This window comes from Anomaloglossus baeobatrachus, chromosome 2, assembly GCF_048569485.1.
Source record: "Anomaloglossus baeobatrachus isolate aAnoBae1 chromosome 2, aAnoBae1.hap1, whole genome shotgun sequence".
Taxonomy (NCBI): Eukaryota; Metazoa; Chordata; class Amphibia; order Anura; family Aromobatidae; genus Anomaloglossus; species Anomaloglossus baeobatrachus.
In genome coordinates, this window is record NC_134354.1 from 369390181 (window position 1) to 369410105 (window position 19925).

The following is a 19925-nucleotide window of genomic DNA, read 5'->3' on the forward strand; positions in this document are numbered from 1 at the left end:
TAAATACAGTTGTAAACAGATCCTAAGGGTTTTAAATGTCAGCTTAAAATTAGGAAGACTATCTAAGTAGTTTTTTTCTTCTGTGCTACATCGACCTAAATATTACCATTGAGTATTAGACCCATGGGTGTAGGTATAGGGCCACAATCCAACGTCTTTAATGCTGCCATGAGTATAGTTAAATTAAAATCAAGTTTACAGATTTATTTCTTTTACTAACCTTCTACATCTTTACAAACAACCTATTGCTGCCTATTATTAGGCATAGCATGTTTTGGAGATTCTCATTGTAATGCTTTTTGGTTTAAAGGAATTACAGTATCTCATAAAGACATTGGGGCGATTCATCAAGATTGGTGAAGTTTATAGTCACGCTACACTAGTCTTGCAGGATTAGAAGGTGCCAAATTAATTAAGAAGTGCATGACACTTAATGAATTTGGCGCCTCTCCTAAGTGACATGCGCCTCCATGTGCTGTGTCAGAAATACTAATCCAGTCAGGAACTGGAGTAGAATCTCTATTATTGTTGAAATACGTCCCTCCCATTTAGTTGGTGCTCGAATAGGGTTCAACCCGGTAATTAAGAAGAGAATCCGTCACTCAATCAATTAAGAAGAGAATCCGGCACTCAATCAATTAAGAAGAGAATCCGGCACTCTCAATTAAGAAGAGAATTTGGCACTCTCAATTAAGAAGAGAATCCGGCACTCAATCAATTAAGAAGAGAATCCAGCACTCAATCAATTAAGAAGAGAATTCGGCACTCAGTTCCGGATTCTCTACTTAATGGGGTAGAATTTCTGGCATACAAAAGGGGCAGGTTTGATGTATTTCATGAGTGGGCGTCACAACGTCCTTCCCCCGATCTGCTACAGAGCTGATTCAGACATAAAAGCTGTAAACTGGGAGGATACACACCTGGCCATGCATTTCCCTTGTAGATGTGTCTCTGGTGGCTTCTCCTTGCTTGCTTCCCTGGAGTGATGGCCTCTTCTTAAACAGGCACACAGGGAGAGACCAGTGACAATAGGGCAGTAGGTGAGGGGACACCTGTCTGACTAGTCTCCCATACTGCTTGCTCCTTGGCAGCTATTAAAATATGCTTTTCTCTGAAACGCTGTAGCTGTCATACATACATGGCTGAAATCATACAGCCAGTGGCTAATACATTCTAGATCAGGCGAAACATGTTGGATGTCAGGTTCTCTTTAAGAGAAAAAAATTTCAATCAAATCGGTATATTTGGAGTGGAAGGATTCATTAAAAGTTCAGGATATAAGTGGAAAATACAGAAGTTAGTGAGGAGCCGATGAAGGATAGGAAACCAGACATGAAAAGGAGGCATGTTTAATGGGAACCTGCCACTTCATTCATGCTGCACAAACCACGTGCAACATCCATAGGGGTCTGGCTGTACAATTGTCGTCAGGTATATTTTAGCAATATGTGAGAATCTTAAAGCTTAACTTTTACTTAGTTACTTTAATAAAAGGAACATTTTTCTTGGTCTCTGGGAAAAAAACCCCACACACTTTGGGAAAAAAAAGAGAAAAATAAAAAAAATCAACACAAAATACACTTTTCTCTGTCTAGAAAAGGGGGATTGGTCCCAGTGAATGGGATGAGCTAATTGCTCATATCGTCCAGCAAAAATTGATATAAATATCAAATGGATGGAACACCCATCTTGTTGTACAGAGATTGTCATCAGGTTCCTTGGAGCCCAATTTGAGTACTTAGTACACATAAGATGCAATCCAGTACACGAGAGCCTTATATAAACCCTATGTATGCTCACTTTTTGTCCTGTGACACCCCAATTGCTCCTGCCCTTACAAAGGCAGTCCACAACTGATCATAATAATAGCTGACCCTCAGCACAGTTTCAGGCAGCCTGACGCGTTTCCTCCAAACTGGATTCATCACAGGAGCATTGCTCTATTAGTCAGTTTTCACGAGCCACCGCTATTTCAAGGTATGCCAAAATAGGCCACTATCCAGCTCCAACATATAAAATCTTGATCCTCGATGGATATATAAAATCATCTCCTGGATGGTGGTCCATTTTTGCATACTTTGAAATAGCGGTGCTTGATGTCAACTGACTGCTAGGGCAATGCTCCCCTGATGAATCCAGTTTGGAGGAAACACGTCGGACTGCCTGAGACTATGCTGAGGGTAAGCTATTATTAGGATCAGTTCTGGACTTCCCTTGTAAGAGCAGGAACAATTGGGGTGTCACAGGGCAAAAAGTGAGCATTCATAGGGTTTATTTAAGGCTCTCGTGTACTAGATTGCCTATTATGTGTACCAAATACTGAAACTGGGCTTCAAGGAACCTGATGACAACCTCTGTACAACAAGGTGGGTGAGATTGTTCCATCTGTAATATTTATATTGATCTTTGGTGGACGATATGAGCTTTTAGCTCATCCCATTCTTTTTATAGACATTGAAAAGATGTATTTTGTGTTGATTTTTTTGTGTGTGTTTTTTCTCTTTTTTCAAAAGTGTGGGTTTTTTTTAATTTTTTGTAGAGACCAAAGCAAGTTTTCCTTCTATTACATTAACTAAGTAAAGGTTAAGTTTTAAAATTCTCACATTGCTAATTTATTATAAAATATGATGAGTCTTATTTTAACGGCGTTGGCAATTACACCTCATTTCTGCTAATATACATAAGTATATTTTACTGTGAATTCTCTGGCGTTTCAGAGTAAATATAGGTTAAAGATCCAACTAGGGACAAGACTAGTTCGGCATCTCCCATGGTGGCGCTAGGTTAGTCACATCTTCATAAAAATCCAAAGCAGGAGATGGAAAGACACAAGAAATGAGAGGAGCAGGATCCATAAAGCAGTGGAAACCAAAGAAGAACATATAGAAAATGAATACAAAAACTGTTTAGTTATTTAAAAGATGGTTAAGAACAATAAAAAAAGTTAACAATCAAAGAAAGAGGTTAGAATATACAATGAAGGGACAGAAGACAGATGCAAGGAGAAGGCACAAAGTAACATAGGGTCTGACACCGCAGACAAAATAAGAAATACAAAAAGTCCAGACAAGAAAAATGTCTATCCAGAGTTGTTATGTTATGTCACTGAGACTGTGGAAAAAGTCTAAAAATATCTATCATTCCCTTTAATGTATTTCTTCTAGCATTTGTTTTGAATTTGTTACAAAATTCAAGTTTGCCTTGGGCCAGGAAAATTACATTTGCATGTCTGTACCTTAAGTTTTAGGGTTATTTATATTGGATTACACAAATGACATTTTTTTTTTACTTTCCTAATACGACTTTCCATGACACCCTTTTTTTTTGTAAAAATCTTGGTAGGACACTGCAAAGTACATACTCAGAATTTACCACTAGGGGGCAACAAATTGTCAACATTCCTCTTACTTGAATCTTTCATGGAAACATTTTGTATCATATAATCTGCAGTGTATATTACCTATTACTGTGGTGTTCAGAAATATTCATTGTATATAATTGTTTCTAACTAATGGTAAATCGAATATTCCTATTTAACATGATCAACTTAGTATAAAGTGAATGGCAACTAAAAAGATGAAATTATATTTTGTAATAATTTAATATGCAGCATTTTTACACGCTGGCACTTTTAACAAAATAAGTTTACGTTGCGGTGATTTTTTTTTTTTTTTTACTAAAGATGTCATTTAGAACAGGGACAAAGAGAATAATGAATTACTGTATATTATAAGGGGTGGAATGTAAAAGTATACGATAGTTTATTTGAGTTCACTATATTGCTATTTATTTCAGTACAGGTGGTAGTTGGTGTCTTTGTTTATCAAATAATTTAGTTCTTGACAAACTATCATAGCAACCATAAGATAGTAATGTATACGTAGCTAACACTTAAAGAGAATCTGTCACCAAGAGCAACATAATGTAGGGGAAGGAGATCCTGATTCCGGCTATTTATCTACTACCAGTTCTCTAAATGCTGAGCTACAGTAGGGAAAAAAGTATTTAGTCAGCCACCAATTGTGCAAGTTCTCCCACTTATAAACATGAGAGCGGTCTGTATTTGGCATCATAGGTGACCACAACTATGAGAGACAAAATGAGAAAACAAATCCAGAAAATCACCTTGTCTGATTTGGCAAGATTTTATTTTTTTGCAAATCATGGTGGAAAATAAGTATTTTGTCAATAACAAAAGTTAAACTCAATATTTTGTTATATATCTTTTGTTGGCAATGACAGAGGTCAAACGTTTTCTGTAAGTCATCGCAAGGTTGGCAACGCTGTTCGTGGTATGGTGGTCCATTGATCCATGCAGATCCCCTCTAGAGCAGTGATGTCTTGGGCCTGTCACAGGGCAACAATGACTATCAACTCCCTCCAAAGGTTTTCTATGGGGTTGAGATCTGGAGACTGGCTAGGCCATTCCAGGACCTTCATATGCTTCTTACGAAGCCACTCCTTTTTTGCCCTGGCAGTGTGCTTGGGATCAATATCATGCTGAAAGACCCAGCCACGTTTCATCTTCAATGGCCTTGCTGATGGAAGGCAGTTTGCACTCAAAATCTCACAATACATGGCCCCATTCATTCTTTCATATACACGGATCAGTCGTCCTGGTCCCTTTGCACAGAAACAGCACCAATGCATGATGTTGCTACCCCCATGCTTCACAGTAGGTATGGGGTTTTTTGGATGCAACTCAGCATTCTGTCTCCTCCAAACACGACAAGTTGTGTTTCTACCAAACAATTCTACTTTGGTTTCATCAAACTATATGACATTCTCCCAATACTCTTCTTGATAATCCAAATGCTCTCTAGAAATCTTCAGATGAGCCTGGACATGTACTGGCTGAAGCAGGGTGTTACGGTTGCTGCGAGTACTGGAGACTATGTCCAGATTTCTTGCTACTGCACATGTGCGAGCGCTGGAGACTAAGTCCAGATTTCTTGCTACTGCACATGTGCGAGCGCTGGAGACTAAGTCCAGATTTCGTGCTACTGCACATGTGCGAGCGCTGGAGACTAAGTCCAGATTTCGTGCTACTGCACATGTGCGAGCGCTGGAGACTAAGTCCAGATTTCTTGCTACTGCACATGTGCGAGCGCCGGAGACTAAGTCCAATCTTGGAGCCATTGCACATGTGTGGGTGACATCATCGCTGACACGAGGTCACATGTCTCTGACACCTTCTATGCCGATTGGTCGCTGGTCATGTGCTTGTGACGTCTTGCTCGGTGATAGGCCAGCATGACGTCACTCCTGTCGTTCTGGCAGCGGATTGGCTCTGGTGTCCTCCATCTTGGATGAGGCACAGAGTCTATATAAGACCCTGACACACGCCGCATGGTGCTCAGTCCTCTTGGTTCATGCATATGAGTAGACGCTCTGTGCGCGTTCCTCTAGGCATTCCTCTGTCTATGCTAGGTGAGCGCTACCGGCAGGGTAGCGTTCTTATACCTTACAGCTTCGGCTGCTGTCCGTATCCTTACCTCTTAGGGGAGCGGACATAGGCAGGTGCCTGAGGCACATGGTCTGGCTGGGCCTTGTGATTCTACTCGTAGGTGGACGTTGCCGCTAGGGTAACGTTCCTTATACTGCGTCTGGCAGTTGTTCGTATCCTCGCACACTAGGGGAGCGAACAGAGGTAGGAGCTTTGTGCGGCTTACGCTGCTGTTCGTCTCTTTTGCACCACTAGAAGAGCGGACCTAGGCAGGTGCCATATCTAGTGGTTCGTGTCCTCGCACACTAGTGGAGCGAACGCAGGTAGGAGCTTTGTGCGGCTTACGCTGCTGTTCGTCTCTTTTGCACCACTAGAAGAGCGGACCTAGGTAGGTGCCATTTCGCACACATTGCCTTTGTCTCTGTGATTGTTAACAGAGATCATTCCACACACCCTCCAAGTAAGGGAGGAATTGCTTTACTTACTTATTATATCCTTCTGTGAGTTAACAGAGGTATTGCACTCTGCCATAGTCTGCAGCAAAGTCTTTGCACGGTGGACCCTGACTGTCTGATACTCCTTTCGGTTATTATCAGACAGCCCCCCGTAACATTAGGACTGAGCCAAGGGTCTGGCAGTTATGGCAGAATATCAGCAGTTACACCGTTACATACAAGTACTTGAGTCACGGCTCAAGAGTATAGAGGATAAACCTCAGACCATGGTGACATCTGCACATGATCCTCGACTTGCTCTGCCAAACAGATATTCTGGCGATGCCAGATCATGTCGTGGTTTCATTAGTCAGTGTCAGATACACCTAGAGGTCAACTCTTCTCGCTTCTCTACGGAGAGGTCCAGAGTAGGCTTTATCATCTCATTACTTCAGGACAAAGCCTTAGAATGGGCGACTCCCCTATGGGAGCGCTCTGATGTGGTTACTCTGAGACATCAAGACTTTCTTGATGCTCTTAAGGCGGTATTCATGGGTCCGCAGGTTACCCATGATGCGGCCCTGAGACTGTTAGGTCTATCTCAGGGTTCGTTATCCACTAGTTCTTATGCCATTGCTTTTAGAACTCTGGTGGCAGAACTAGATTGGCCAAAGAAGGTGTTGATTCCTATCTTCTGGAGAGGGTTGGCAGGCTACGTCAAGGATGCCCTTGCTACTCGTGAGGTCCCTGCTTCTCTGGAGGACTTGATCACAGTTGCAACGAGGATCGATGTACGCCATAAGGAACGTAGACTCGAGGTCTCTTCCTCACGCCCTAAGCATCGGGCTATTCCAGTTGTTGAGGGTCCACTACCATCTTCCTCAGCATCTGAAACATCTCCCACTCCTATGGAGTTAGGTCATACGTTCTCCAGACTACGCAAGTCTGGTCCTCCTATATGTTACGTATGTCGTCAGGCTGGGCACTATGCCAACAAGTGTCCTAGTCGTCAGGGAAACTCCCTGGCCTAGTAACCATTAGAGGGGGGTTACTAGAGACGTCTTCTGCACCCTCTAAGTGTTGTATCCCAGGTCAGCTCTCGTTATCTGAGAATACATGGCCTATTATGGCTTTTGTGGATTCCGGAGCTGACGGGATTTTTGTGTCCTCAGGATTTGTAAAGGGACACAATATTCCCTCTATCATGTTAGAGGCGCCTATTCCTGTCCGTGTTGTTAATGGAACTATGTTGTCTGACTCCATTACATTGAGGACAGTTCCCTTGCGCCTTTCCCTGTCTCAGGGTCACATAGAGGAGATTTCTTTTCTTGTTTTGCCTGAGGGTATAGACGACGTCCTTCTGGGTCTTCCATGGCTTCGGACTCATGCTCCTCACATTGACTGGGAGTCTGACAGCATTATTAGTTGGGGTTCGAAATGTCAGTCCCGATGTCTTCCCTTACCACCTAAGGTCGTTGCGGTTGCATCAACTGATCTCTCTCCCATACCTACACCCTATTTGGATTTCGCTGACGTGTTCTCCAAACAGGGTGCTGAGGTTCTTCCACCCCATAGGCCGTATGACTGTGCCATAGACCTTATCCCAGGTTCGGTTCCACCTAAAGGCAGGGTTTACCCCCTGTCGATACCTGAGTCGGAGGCCATGTCGACCTATATAAGAGAGAGTTTAGAGAAGGGGTTCATTCGTAAGTCTGTCTCTCCCGCGGGAGCTGGGTTTTTCTTTGTTCGGAAGAAAGAGGGTGATTTGCGTCCCTGCATAGATTACTGGGGTCTCAACGCAATCACAATAAAGAACAAATACCCATTACCTTTAATTTCGGAGCTCTTTGACAGACTGAGAGGAGCTCAAGTTTTTACGAAGTTGGATCTGCGGGGTGCGTATAACTTGGTACGAATTCGAAAGGGTGACGAATGGAAGACCGCTTTTAACACCCGAGACGGTCACTATGAATACCTCGTCATGCCTTTTGGGTTATGTAATGCACCCGCAGTATTTCAGGACTTCGTAAACGATGTGTTCAGGGATTTACTGTTATCCTCAGTAGTGGTGTATCTGGACGACATCCTGATTTTTTCTCCTGATCTGGAGACTCATCGTCAGGATGTCGTTCGTGTCCTTTCCCGTTTAAGGGAGCACTCATTGTTTGCTAAACTCGAGAAATGTGTATTCGAGCAGTCCTCATTGCCTTTTTTGGGTTACATTATCTCACAAGAGGGTCTGGCTATGGATCCTGCGAAGCTCTCTGCTGTCCTGCAATGGTCCGAACCTCATTCCTTGAAGGCGGTGCAACGCTTCTTAGGATTCATAAATTATTACAGGCAGTTCATACCCCATTTTTCTACTTTGGTGGCCCCTTTGGTGGCCTTGACTAAGAAAGGTGCTAATCCCAAAGCCTGGTCTACTGAGACATCTCAGGCTTTTGAGGCAGTAAAAAGACACTTTTCAACTGCTCCCGTTCTTCAAAGACCCGATGAGAATAAGCCCTTCCTCTTAGAGGTTGATGCCTCTTCAGTGGGTGCTGGTGCGGTCTTGTATCAAAAGAACGGTGCAGGTAGAAAAAGGCCGTGTTTCTTCTTTGCTAAAACCTTTTCACCGGCAGAGAGAAACTATACCATTGGGGATAGGGAACTGCTCGCCTTGAGATTAGCCTTGGAGGAGTGGCGTCACTTGCTGGAAGGAGCGAAACATCCTTTCCAGGTCTATACAGACCATAAGAATCTGACGTACTTACAAACCGCTCAGCGTCTGAATCCTCGCCAAGCCCGCTGGTCCTTGTTTTTCTCCCGCTTTCACTTCTCCATCAACTATCTGTCTGGGAGTAAGAATAACAAGGCAGACGCCCTGTCTCGCTCTATGCTTTCTACCCAGGAAGAGATTGACGAACCTCGTCTTATCCTTCCCTCCAGGGTTTTTCATACGCTCTCCCCTGTGACGTTAGACCAAATCCCACCGGGCAAGACCTTTGTTCCGCCTGATCGACAGAATGATATACTGTCATGGGCCCACACCTCAAAGGTGGGTGGGCATTTTGGTATTAGGCGGACACGAGAGTTACTGGAGAGGTGGTATTGGTGGCCACACTTAGCCAGCCACGTCAAGAGATATGTCGGTTCCTGCTACTCGTGTGCTCGCAACCGTCCATTACGGCAGAGACCGGCTGGGCTCTTGCATCCTTTACCAGTGCCAGATAGACCATGGGAGGTGGTAGGCATGGACTTTGTGGGTGATCTTCCATGTTCACAGGGACATAGATTTGTGTGGGTCATTACGGACCATTTCTCCCGGATGGTTCATCTCGTACCGTTATCGAGAATCCCATCTTCCAGGGTACTAGCCAAACTATTCCTCAAGCATGTCTTTAGGCTTCACGGGATGCCAGATCGTATCATTTGTGATAGAGGCCCGCAATTTACTTCCCGTTTCTGGCGAGATCTTTGTAGCCTTCTGCAAATTGAGTTGAATCTCTCTTCGGCATACCATCCGGAGACTAATGGTTTGGTTGAACGTACCAATCAATCTATGATTATATATCTTCGACACTTTGTTGCTGAGAACCACGATAACTGGTCCTCCCTCCTACCCTGGGCAGAATTTGCCCTTAACAATTCGCTGGCTGAGGCCACTGGGCAGACACCGTTCGTACTCAATAATGGGCAACACCCTAGGGTACCGGTACCGTTTCCCGCTGCTGCACCTCCTCCTCTTGTGGCCGACTGGGCAACTAATGCCAGAGAGGTTTGGGATCGGACTCAAGAGTCGATCCAAGCAGCTAAGGACCGTATGAAGACGGTGTCCGATAGGTTTTGTCGCCCGGCTCCTGTCTTTTCTCCAGGGGACTTTGTGTGGCTCTCTGCAAAACACGTGAGACTTAGAGTGAGCTCTGTCAAATTTGCTCCTCGCTTCCTGGGTCCTTATGAGGTTCTTCGACAGGTAAATCCTGTAGTCTATCAATTGAAGTTACCTGTCCATCTTAGGATTCATGACAAATTCCATGTCTCACTGCTAAAGCCGGCTATTTTACCTCACGCTCGTGAAGTGCACTCTCCTGCCTCTGATTCCTCTCGCTCTAGCTATGAGGTACGAGCCATAGTTGGTTCTAAGATGGTTAGAGGGCGCAGGTTCTTCTTGATAGATTGGGAGGGCTATGGCCCGGAACATCGCTCTTGGGAGCCTGAGGAGGCTGTCCATGCTCCCGACTTAGTTGCCGATTACCTGCGTCGCCGGGAGGGGGGCCCTTGAGGGGGAGGTACTGTTACGGTTGCTGCGAGTACTGGAGACTATGTCCAGATTTCTTGCTACTGCACATGTGCGAGCGCTGGAGACTAAGTCCAGATTTCTTGCTACTGCACATGTGCGAGCGCTGGAGACTAAGTCCAGATTTCGTGCTACTGCACATGTGCGAGCGCTGGAGACTATGTCCAGATTTCGTGCTACTGCACATGTGCGAGCGCTGGAGACTAAGTCCAGATTTCTTGCTACTGCACATGTGCGAGCGCCGGAGACTAAGTCCAATCTTGGAGCCATTGCACATGTGTGGGTGACATCATCGCTGACACGAGGTCACATGTCTCTGACACCTTCTATGCCGATTGGTCGCTGGTCATGTGCTTGTGACGTCTTGCTCGGTGATAGGCCAGCATGACGTCACTCCTGTCGTTCTGGCAGCGGATTGGCTCTGGTGTCCTCCATCTTGGATGAGACACAGAGTCTATATAAGACCCTGACACACGCCGCATGGTGCTCAGTCCTCTTGGTTCATGCATATGAGTAGACGCTCTGTGCGCGTTCCTCTAGGCATTCCTCTGTCTATGCTAGGTGAGCGCTACCGGCAGGGTAGCGTTCTTATACCTTACAGCTTCGGCTGCTGTCCGTATCCTTACCTCTTAGGGGAGCGGACATAGGCAGGTGCCTGAGGCACATGGTCTGGCTGGGCCTTGTGATTCTACTCGTAGGTGGACGTTGCCGCTAGGGTAACGTTCCTTATACTGCGTCTGGCAGTTGTTCGTATCCTCGCACACTAGGGGAGCGAACAGAGGTAGGAGCTTTGTGCGGCTTACGCTGCTGTTCGTCTCTTTTGCACCACTAGAAGAGCGGACCTAGGCAGGTGCCATATCTAGTGGTTCGTGTCCTCGCACACTAGTGGAGCGAACGCAGGTAGGAGCTTTGTGCGGCTTACGCTGCTGTTCGTCTCTTTTGCACCACTAGAAGAGCGGACCTAGGTAGGTGCCATTTCGCACACATTGCCTTTGTCTCTGTGATTGTTAACAGAGATCATTCCACACACCCTCCAAGTAAGGGAGGAATTGCTTTACTTACTTATTATATCCTTCTGTGAGTTAACAGAGGTATTGCACTCTGCCATAGTCTGCAGCAAAGTCTTTGCACGGTGGACCCTGACTGTCTGATACTCCTTTCGGTTATTATCAGACAGCCCCCCGTAACACAGGGGGACACGTCTGGCACTGCAGGATCTGAGTCCCTGGCGGCGTAGTGTCTTATTGACCACTTACGGTTGTCCCAGAGCTATGCAGGTCATTCACTAGATCCCCCCGTGTGGTTCTGGGATTTTGCTCACCATTCTTGTGATCATTTTGACCCCATGGGGGGAGATCTTGCGTGAAGCCCCAAATCGAGGGAAATTATCAGTGGTCTTGTATGTCTTCCATTTTCTTATTTTTGCTCCCACAGTTGATTTCATCACACCAAGCTGCTTGCCTATTGCAGATTCAGTCCTCCCAGCCTGGTGCAGAGCTTCAATTTTGTTTCTGGTGTCCTTCGACAACTCTTTGGTCTTCTCTATAGTGGAGTTTGGAGTGTGACTGTATGAGGTTGTGGACAGGGGTCTTCTATACTGATAACAAGTTGAAACAGGTGCCATTACTACAGGTAATGAGTGGAGGACAAAGGAACCTCTTAAAGAAGAAGTTACAGGTCTGTGACCAGAAATCTTGCATGTTTTTAGATGACTAAATACTTATTTTCCCCCATAATTTGCAAAAAAATAAAATCTTGCCAAATCAGACAAGGTGATTTTCTGGATTTGTTTTCTCATTTTGTCTCTCATAGTTGTGGTCTACCTATGATGTCAATTACAGGCCTCTAAAACATCTTTTTAAGTGGGAGAACTGGCACAATTGGTGGCTGACTAAATAGTTGTATTCCCCAATGTATGTTTAACCCCGCCCACACCACTGATTGTCATCTTTCTGCGTACACTGTGCATAGACAGAAAGCTGCCAATTAGTGGTGGAGGCAGGATTTTACAGACTTCATGAATATGGAAAACTTCATGGCAGCAGGTTTACTAATCCTCTAGTGATAGACTTCCAGAGTGATTTTATCAAAACTACAGCAAGTAGCCGAATAAGCGATAAATCGCTGGAATTAGGGTCTGTGTTAATACATTAAGCTGCTCTCAGATAAGGTGGCAAAACCCTTATGACAGATTCCCTTTGAATATTTTGGGATACTGTGTATATTATTTCTTGCATACTAGCAGTGATTTTAAAAAAAATCGCACATTGTACACTTAAAAGAATACATTATAGCTAAGTTTGGAAGAAAACTGTAATAATAGACCTATAGAAATGTAGCTGAAGCCCCTTATATTTAAAGAAGTTGTCCAGTTACCAAAACTGATTTTTTTTTTTCTGATAAATCTTGCTAATATGTGCCCCTCAACACATCTATTATGTTTTTTCAGCAAAATTACCTTTCATTGTGCACCAGCAGCACATGCTCATTGCTGGCTCCAGCTCTGATGGGGTTAATCTCTCCTCTGACTTCCTGTGTTCAGTTCCTACAAGTCCCAGAACTCTTTGTGGCTCTAGGGCGGTGTCTGGCTTATCTAACACACCCATTGTGTCTAATACACCCACTCTGCTCCCACCCAAACCCTCCTCCCTGCCTCTTCCCTGTGAATGTGCACTGAGATCAATTACACAGAGACAGCAGCAGCTCTACACAGCCAGGGGAAGAAAGTGTGTGTGCACGTATATACAGTGTGTGTGCGTATATACAGTGTGTGTGTATATACAGTGTGTGTGTATATACAGTGTGTGTGTGAGTGTGTATGTGTGTGTGTATATACAGTGTGTGTGTGTGTATATACAGTGTATGTGTATGTGTGCGCGTATATACAGTGTGTGTGTGAGTGTGTATGTGTGTGTGTATATACAGTGTGTGTGTGAGTGTGTATGTGTGTGTGTATATACAGTGTGTGTGTGTATATACAGTGTATGTGTATGTGTGCGCGTATATACAGTGTGTGTGTGAGTGTGTATGTGTGTGTGTATATACAGTGTGTGTGTGAGTGTGTATGTGTGTGTGTATATACAGTGTGTGTGTGTATATACAGTGTATGTGTATGTGTGTGCGTATATACAGTGTGTGTGTGTGTATATATACAGTGTGTGTGAGTGTGTATGTGTGTGTGTATGTCATACTCACCTGTCTGCAGGGTCCCAGTGCCATGCCTGCTCCCAGCTCCTGTCCCGGTCCCGCCGCTCTGGCTGTGTGCAGCCTCCCCGGTGCATGCACGAAGCTTGCAGGATCTGGCCGTGGATCACCTGATGCAGTCACCTGACGCATCAGCTGATCGTAGTCTCGCCGGCTTTTTCGCGCCCGGCCGGCTATCAGCTGATCCTGCCGTCAGGGGACTTCATCAGCTGATTACCGGCAGCTCCTGCAGTGATGGGCCAGGATCAGACTCCGCTCCGGGAGCTGCCGGTAATCAGCACATAAGTGAGTATGTATTTTTTTTTTTTGCACTGATGCTTCAGCTGATTGTATAATCGGCTTTTATACAATCAGCTGATGTGTGATGTGATTCACATCCTTTAACCTGACACATCATCTGATCGCTTTGCCTTCCAGCAAAACGATCAGATGATATTGGATCCGGATTGGACGGCGCGGGACCCTGACCCAGGATTACTGCGGAGGGGGGTTTATTTCAATAAAGATGGAGTCACTAATTGTGTTGTGTTTTATTTCTAATAAAAATATTTTTCTGTGTGTTGTGTTTTTTTTTTTTTATCATTACTAGAAATTCATGGTGGCCATGTCTAATATTGGCGTGACACCATGAATTACGGGCTTAGGGCTAGCTGATAATATACAGCTAGCCCTAACTCCATTATTACCCGGCTAGCCACCCGGCATCAGGGCAGCTGGAAGAGTTGGATACAGCGCCAGAAGATGGCGCTTCTATGAAAGCGCCATTTTCTGGGGTGGCTGCGGACTGCAATTCGCAGTGGGGGTGCCCAGAAAGCATGGGCACCCTTCACTGTGGATTCCAATCCCCAGCTGCCTAGTTGTACCCGGCTGGACACCAAAATTAGGCGAAGCTCACGTCATTTTTTTTTTTAATTATTTCATGAAATTCATGAAATAATTAAAAAAAAAAAAGGGCTTCTCTATATTTTTGGTTCCCAGCCGGGTACAACTAGACAGCTGGGGGTTGGGGGCAGCCCGTACCTGCCTGCTGTACCCGGCTAGCATACAAAAATATGGCGAAGCCCACGTCATTTTTTTTTTCTTTTTGGGTAAGAAACTGCATACAGTCCTGGATGGAGGATGCTGAGCCTTGTAGTTCTGCAGCTGCTGTCTGCTCTCCTGCATACAATGAACATTTTGAATAAGGAAATGACATCAGACCTTTTTTATTTTTTTCATCAACAATCTTTAATGGCATTGTGCACTGATTAAAAATGCAGCAAAAAAGGCACCAAATCGCGGCAAAAACGTGACATGCAGCACCGCAGGTGACAGAGCAGAGCAAGTTGGTGACATGCTCTGCTCTGACACATAGTGTGCTGCATGTCACTGTATCCACTCTGGGACTTGTTGTGCAGGTGACCGGATGATACATGTCACTAACTGCCCCACTCTGTGATTTCTGCTGCATAGTACCAACTGTATACACTCTCACCTGCACAACAAGTCCCAGACTGGAGACAGTTAGTGACATGTAGCATCCGGTCACCTGCACTACAAGTGCCAGAGTGGAGAAAGATAGTGACATGCAGCACACTATGTGTCAGAGCAGAGCATGTCACTGTCTCCACTCCGCTGACCTCACAGCCCGTACACGCTGCGATGGATGCAGGGGGACACAGAACAAGTAATCGGCCAACACTGGAGTCATCTGATTACTTGGGATGAATTGAGCAGTAAAATGCTTTGGTGCTCGATGGGCGAAGCCCATGCCGATTTTTTTTAAAAAAAATTCATTAAAAATAAAAAAACAAAAAAATCACATTGTTTGTGGGCTCCCGCTGCATTTTCTGTTGCTAAGGGTAACCAAAGCAGCTACTGGCTGCTAGCCCCCGCTGCTTGGTGTTACTTTCACTGGCAATAGAAATGCAGGGAAGCATTTTTTTTTTTTATAAAGGTTTTTCCCTGAAAACGTTTTTAAGAAAATGACGTGGGCTTCGCCATATTTTTGTATGCTAGCCAGGTACAGCAGGCAGCTACGGGCTGCCCCCAACCCCCAGCTGCCTAGTTGTACCTGGCTGGGAACCAAAAATATAGAGAATCCCTTTTTTTTTTTTTTTATTTCATGAATTTCATGAAATAATTAAAAAAAAAAATGACATGGGCTTCGCCGAATTTTTGAGTCCAGCCAGGTACAACTAGGCAGCTGGGGATTGGAATCCGCAGTGAAGGGTGCCCAAACTTTCTGGGCCCCCCACTGCGAATTGCAGTCCACAGCCTCCCTAGAAAATGGCGCTTTCATAGAAGCGCCATCTTCTGGCGCTGTATCCAACTCTTCCAGTGGCCCTGGTGGCAGGTGGCACGCTGGGTAATAAGGGGTTAATACCAGCTATGTTTTACCCGCTGGTATAAAGCCTGAGATTCTTAATGTCAGGCCAAGGTTGACCTGGCCATTAAGAATCTCCAATAAAGGGATTAAAAAAAAAAGACCACACAGAGAAAAATACTTTATTAGAAATAAATACACAGACACAGTAGGGACTCCATGTTTATTACTCCCTCTCACCCCTCCACGATGGAGAGATTTCTGTACTGACCATGCCAGGAGAGAGCGAGGGAAAAGAGAGAGAGCGAGGGTGGGGAGGAAAAGAAAGCGAGCGGGGGGGGAGGAAAAAAGAGCGAGCGGGGGGGGGAAGAGAGCGAGCGGGGTGGAGAACAGAGCGAGGGGGGGAGAAGAGAGCGAGGGGAGAGAAGAGAGCGAGGGGGGAGAAAAGAGAGCGAGGGGGGAGAAAAGAGAGCGAGGGGGGAGGAAAAGAGAGCGAGGGGGGAGGAAAAGAGAGCGAGGGGGGAGGAAAAGAAAGCGAGGGGGTGAGGAATAGAGAGCGAGGGGGGAGGAAAAGAGAGCGAGCGGGGGGGAAGAGAGCGAGCGGGGGGAGAACAGAGCGAGGGGGGGGAGAAGAGAGCGAGGGGGGGGAGAAGAGAGCGAGGGGGGAGGAAAAGAGAGCGAGGGGGGAGGAAAAGAGAGCGAGGGGGGGAGGAAAAGAGAGCGAGGGGGGAGGAAAAGAGAGCGAGGGGGGGAGGAAAAGAGAGCGAGGGGGGAGGAAAAGAGAGCAAGGGGGGAGGAAAAGAGAGCGAGGGGGGAGGAAAAGAGAGCGAGGGGGGAGGAAAAGAGAGCGAGGGGGGAGGAAAAGAAAGCGAGGGGGGGAGGAAAAGAGTGCGAGGGGGGAGGAAAAGAGAGCGAGGGGGGAGGAAAAGAGAGCGAGGGGGGAGGAAAAGAGCGAGGGGGAAGGAAAAAAGAGCGCAGGGGGGAGGAAAAGAGAGCGCAGGGGGGAGGAAAAGAGAGCGCGGGGGGAGGAAAAGAGAGCGAGGGGGAAGAGAGCGAGGGAAAAGAGAGGGGAGAGGAGAGAGGGATAAGAGGGGGGCAGAGAAGAGGGGGAAGAGGGGAGGGGGAGAAGAGTGGGGGGAGAGAAGAGAGTGGGGAAAGAACAGGGGGGGGCAGAGGTGCTCTGTCACCAACTGTCTCCACTCTGTGACTTGTGGTGCAGGTGACAGAGTGCAGACAGTTGGTCCCATGCAGCAGGACAGATGGCAGATCACAGCGGTGACATGCCTGTCAGTGTCTTGCTGCTGGGAGGAGCAGATGATCACACTGCCCGACACCGGCCGCTCTCCTGACATCGCAGCAGAGCGGGCGGGTGGACAGTGTGATCACATACTTACGTGCAGGGGGGGATTCAGCTGAAGACCCCCCCTGTACTGCACACTGGCGCCCCGTGCCTCACACCATCTGCAGGACGCCGGCTCCACACAAACGTCTTCCGGATCCTCCCCTCGATGCTGAGCTGTGACGTGCGGTAGTTACCGCCCACAGCCCTGTCACTCAATCTGAGTGGCGCCGGCATCCTGTGACGTACCCGTCTTGTTTGAGAGCCCGGAAATGCCGGGACGTCAGAGGATGCCGGCGGCCACAGCTCCAGGGGGTCATGTGACCGGCACTGAGCGTGCAGGATAGCGCCGCTCAGTGCCAGAACTGGAAACAGAAGCCAATGGAGAAGACGCCTAGAAAGGTAAGTAGAGCTCATACAGAAAATAAAAAAAATGGGTGAACCACCCCTTTAAAATAGAATAATGATGGGGTACATTAGTACAAGAGTGGGACCAGGATGGGGACAGTACTAAAAGATGGAACTAGGATTAGGATATTACTACAAGAAGGTGACCAGGATAGTGAAAATTACTACAAGACAGAGACAAGGATGGGGAAATTACTACAAGCAGGGACCAGGATTAGGATATTAATACAAAATGGGGACCAGGATGGGTACATTACTACAAGATGAGGATCTCGGTGAGGATATTACTACAAGAGGGAGACCACGATGGGGGACATTTATAAAACAGGGTGACCACAATGGTGGATATTACTACAAGAAGGGACCAGGAAGTGGACATTATTACAAGATGAGAATGAGGATCACGACAAGAAACTTATTACAAGCAGGGGCCCAGGATGGGCCACATGACTACAAAATAGGGACCAGGATGGAGATATTACTACAAAATGAGGACCACGATGGGGACATTAGTACATGCAGGAAACAAGGATGGGGACAATACTACAAGTGAGGGACCAGAATGGGGATATTACTACAAGATGAGGACTGGGATGGGGACATTATTTCAAGAGGGAGATCAGGATGAGGGACATTACTACAAGAAGGGGATCCTACTGCACGAACGTGACCAGGAGGGAGACATTACAAGATAGGGGCCAGGATGTGGATATTACTACAGGATAGGGACCAGGATGGGGCACATAACTACAAGATGGGGACCAGGATGGGACACATTATCATTAATATAAAAAGCAGACTAGGATGGAGACATTACTACAAGTGGTGGGACAGTATAGGGACATTGCTACAAAATAGTAAGAAGGATGGAGACATTACTACATTTTGTGGACTGGATGGGGACATTATTTCAAGAGGGTAACAGGAAGAGGGATATTAATACAAGAAAGGGACCTAGATAGGGTCATTGCAACAAGATGAGGATGAGTTCCATGATGGGGACATTACTACAAGAAAAAGACCCGGATAGGCATGTTAATACAAGTAGGGGACTAGGATAAGGCCATTGCTACAAGATGAGGATGAGGAATATGATGGATATATTACTACAATAAGGGTACAGGATGGGGACAATACTGTACAAACAGGACCAGGATGGGGACATTTCAAGATAGGGACCAAGATGGGGATATCACTATAGGATAATGACCATGATGGAGCAGAATACTACAAGAAGGGGTCTAGGACGGACAATATTACTACAATTAGGGGACTAGTATGGGGAACTAGGATTTGGCACAACGTATTATATCTTGAAATGTTTTTCCAAAACGGTGTTTAATTTCATCACTTTCTTCTTCTATACATTTTTTCTTTGTTACTTACTATTATTACGGATCAACACACACTTGCAGCTTGGTGAATAACTTACTTCTTTAATTTCTATTTAGGATTTAATCGTGGATTGATGCACTTGTAGTTACTTTACTTCTAAGCTCAAATATATTTTTCTATTATAATACTGCCACCTGCTGACTGTAATTATATTGAATCATTGCATTTTACAAATTCAATTATGTATTTTTGCCAAGATCACCATTCTAATCATGTACAATATTTATGTTGTTATAAGTCATATGTTTTAATAAATATGTCATATCAATTTATTTTATAGACGTTCACTTTTGTTCACTATTTTGTCCAGTGGGTTTCATCAACTATTACTCAGCTATTAGGTCCTAACACTAAACCTAAGCCAAGCTCTTGCCCTAATCCTAATACTAACTTCTTTATTTTTTTACCAGGGGATGCTTTTTAACATTTTTTTCCCAGTTCTCTTAGCAGGTCTCTTTATTACAATTTATTTATTGTAAATTTATTGTAAAGTACTGCTACATAAAGGCATTGCTGTAAAATAAGGTCCATTGAAAGGAATATCAGTGTTCAGGTTTTTTTTTCTACTTTAGGCTATGTGCCCACGGGAGCTTGCACCTGCGGATATATCCACAGGTATGTCCGCAGGTTTCCCGCAGCAGCTTCCCGGAATCCGCAGCTATACATAGCCGCGGGATTCTAGTGAAATAGCTGCGGTAAACCTGCGGACATTCGTGCGACTTACCTGCGGAAGTCCCAGCCTCTATCTCCATAGTGGGGAGGCGGGAATTCCGCAGATATTTCCACAGGAATAATTGACATGCAGTTATGTGCGGCTGCGGGACATCTGTAGCATATTCCACAGCCGCACATACCGCAGCATGGACACAGACACTCCCCATGTCCCATAGGATAACATGGGGAGTTTCTGTACTTGCTAAAACCTGCGGATTTATCTAGAAAATCCAGAAAAATCTGCAAGTCTTCCACGCCAAAATCCACGGGTACAGAGTCTCGTGGGCACATAGCCTAAAGAGGACAAACCACCAGGATTTTGGAATCTAAAGTAAAGGCAGTGCCATACTGGCACTAGGATGCTAAATCCAGACATACCTGTTATAGAAAGATAAGATGCTTGG

At 45.6% G+C, this 19925-nt stretch overlaps 1 protein-coding gene across 1 annotated transcript in view; it reads left to right on the forward strand.

Moving 5' to 3' along the window:
• COL8A2 (collagen type VIII alpha 2 chain) overlaps positions 1-19925 on the forward strand; it is a 351712-nt gene that overhangs the window by 261818 nt on the left and 69969 nt on the right. The gene's annotated exons all lie outside the window — the stretch shown is intronic.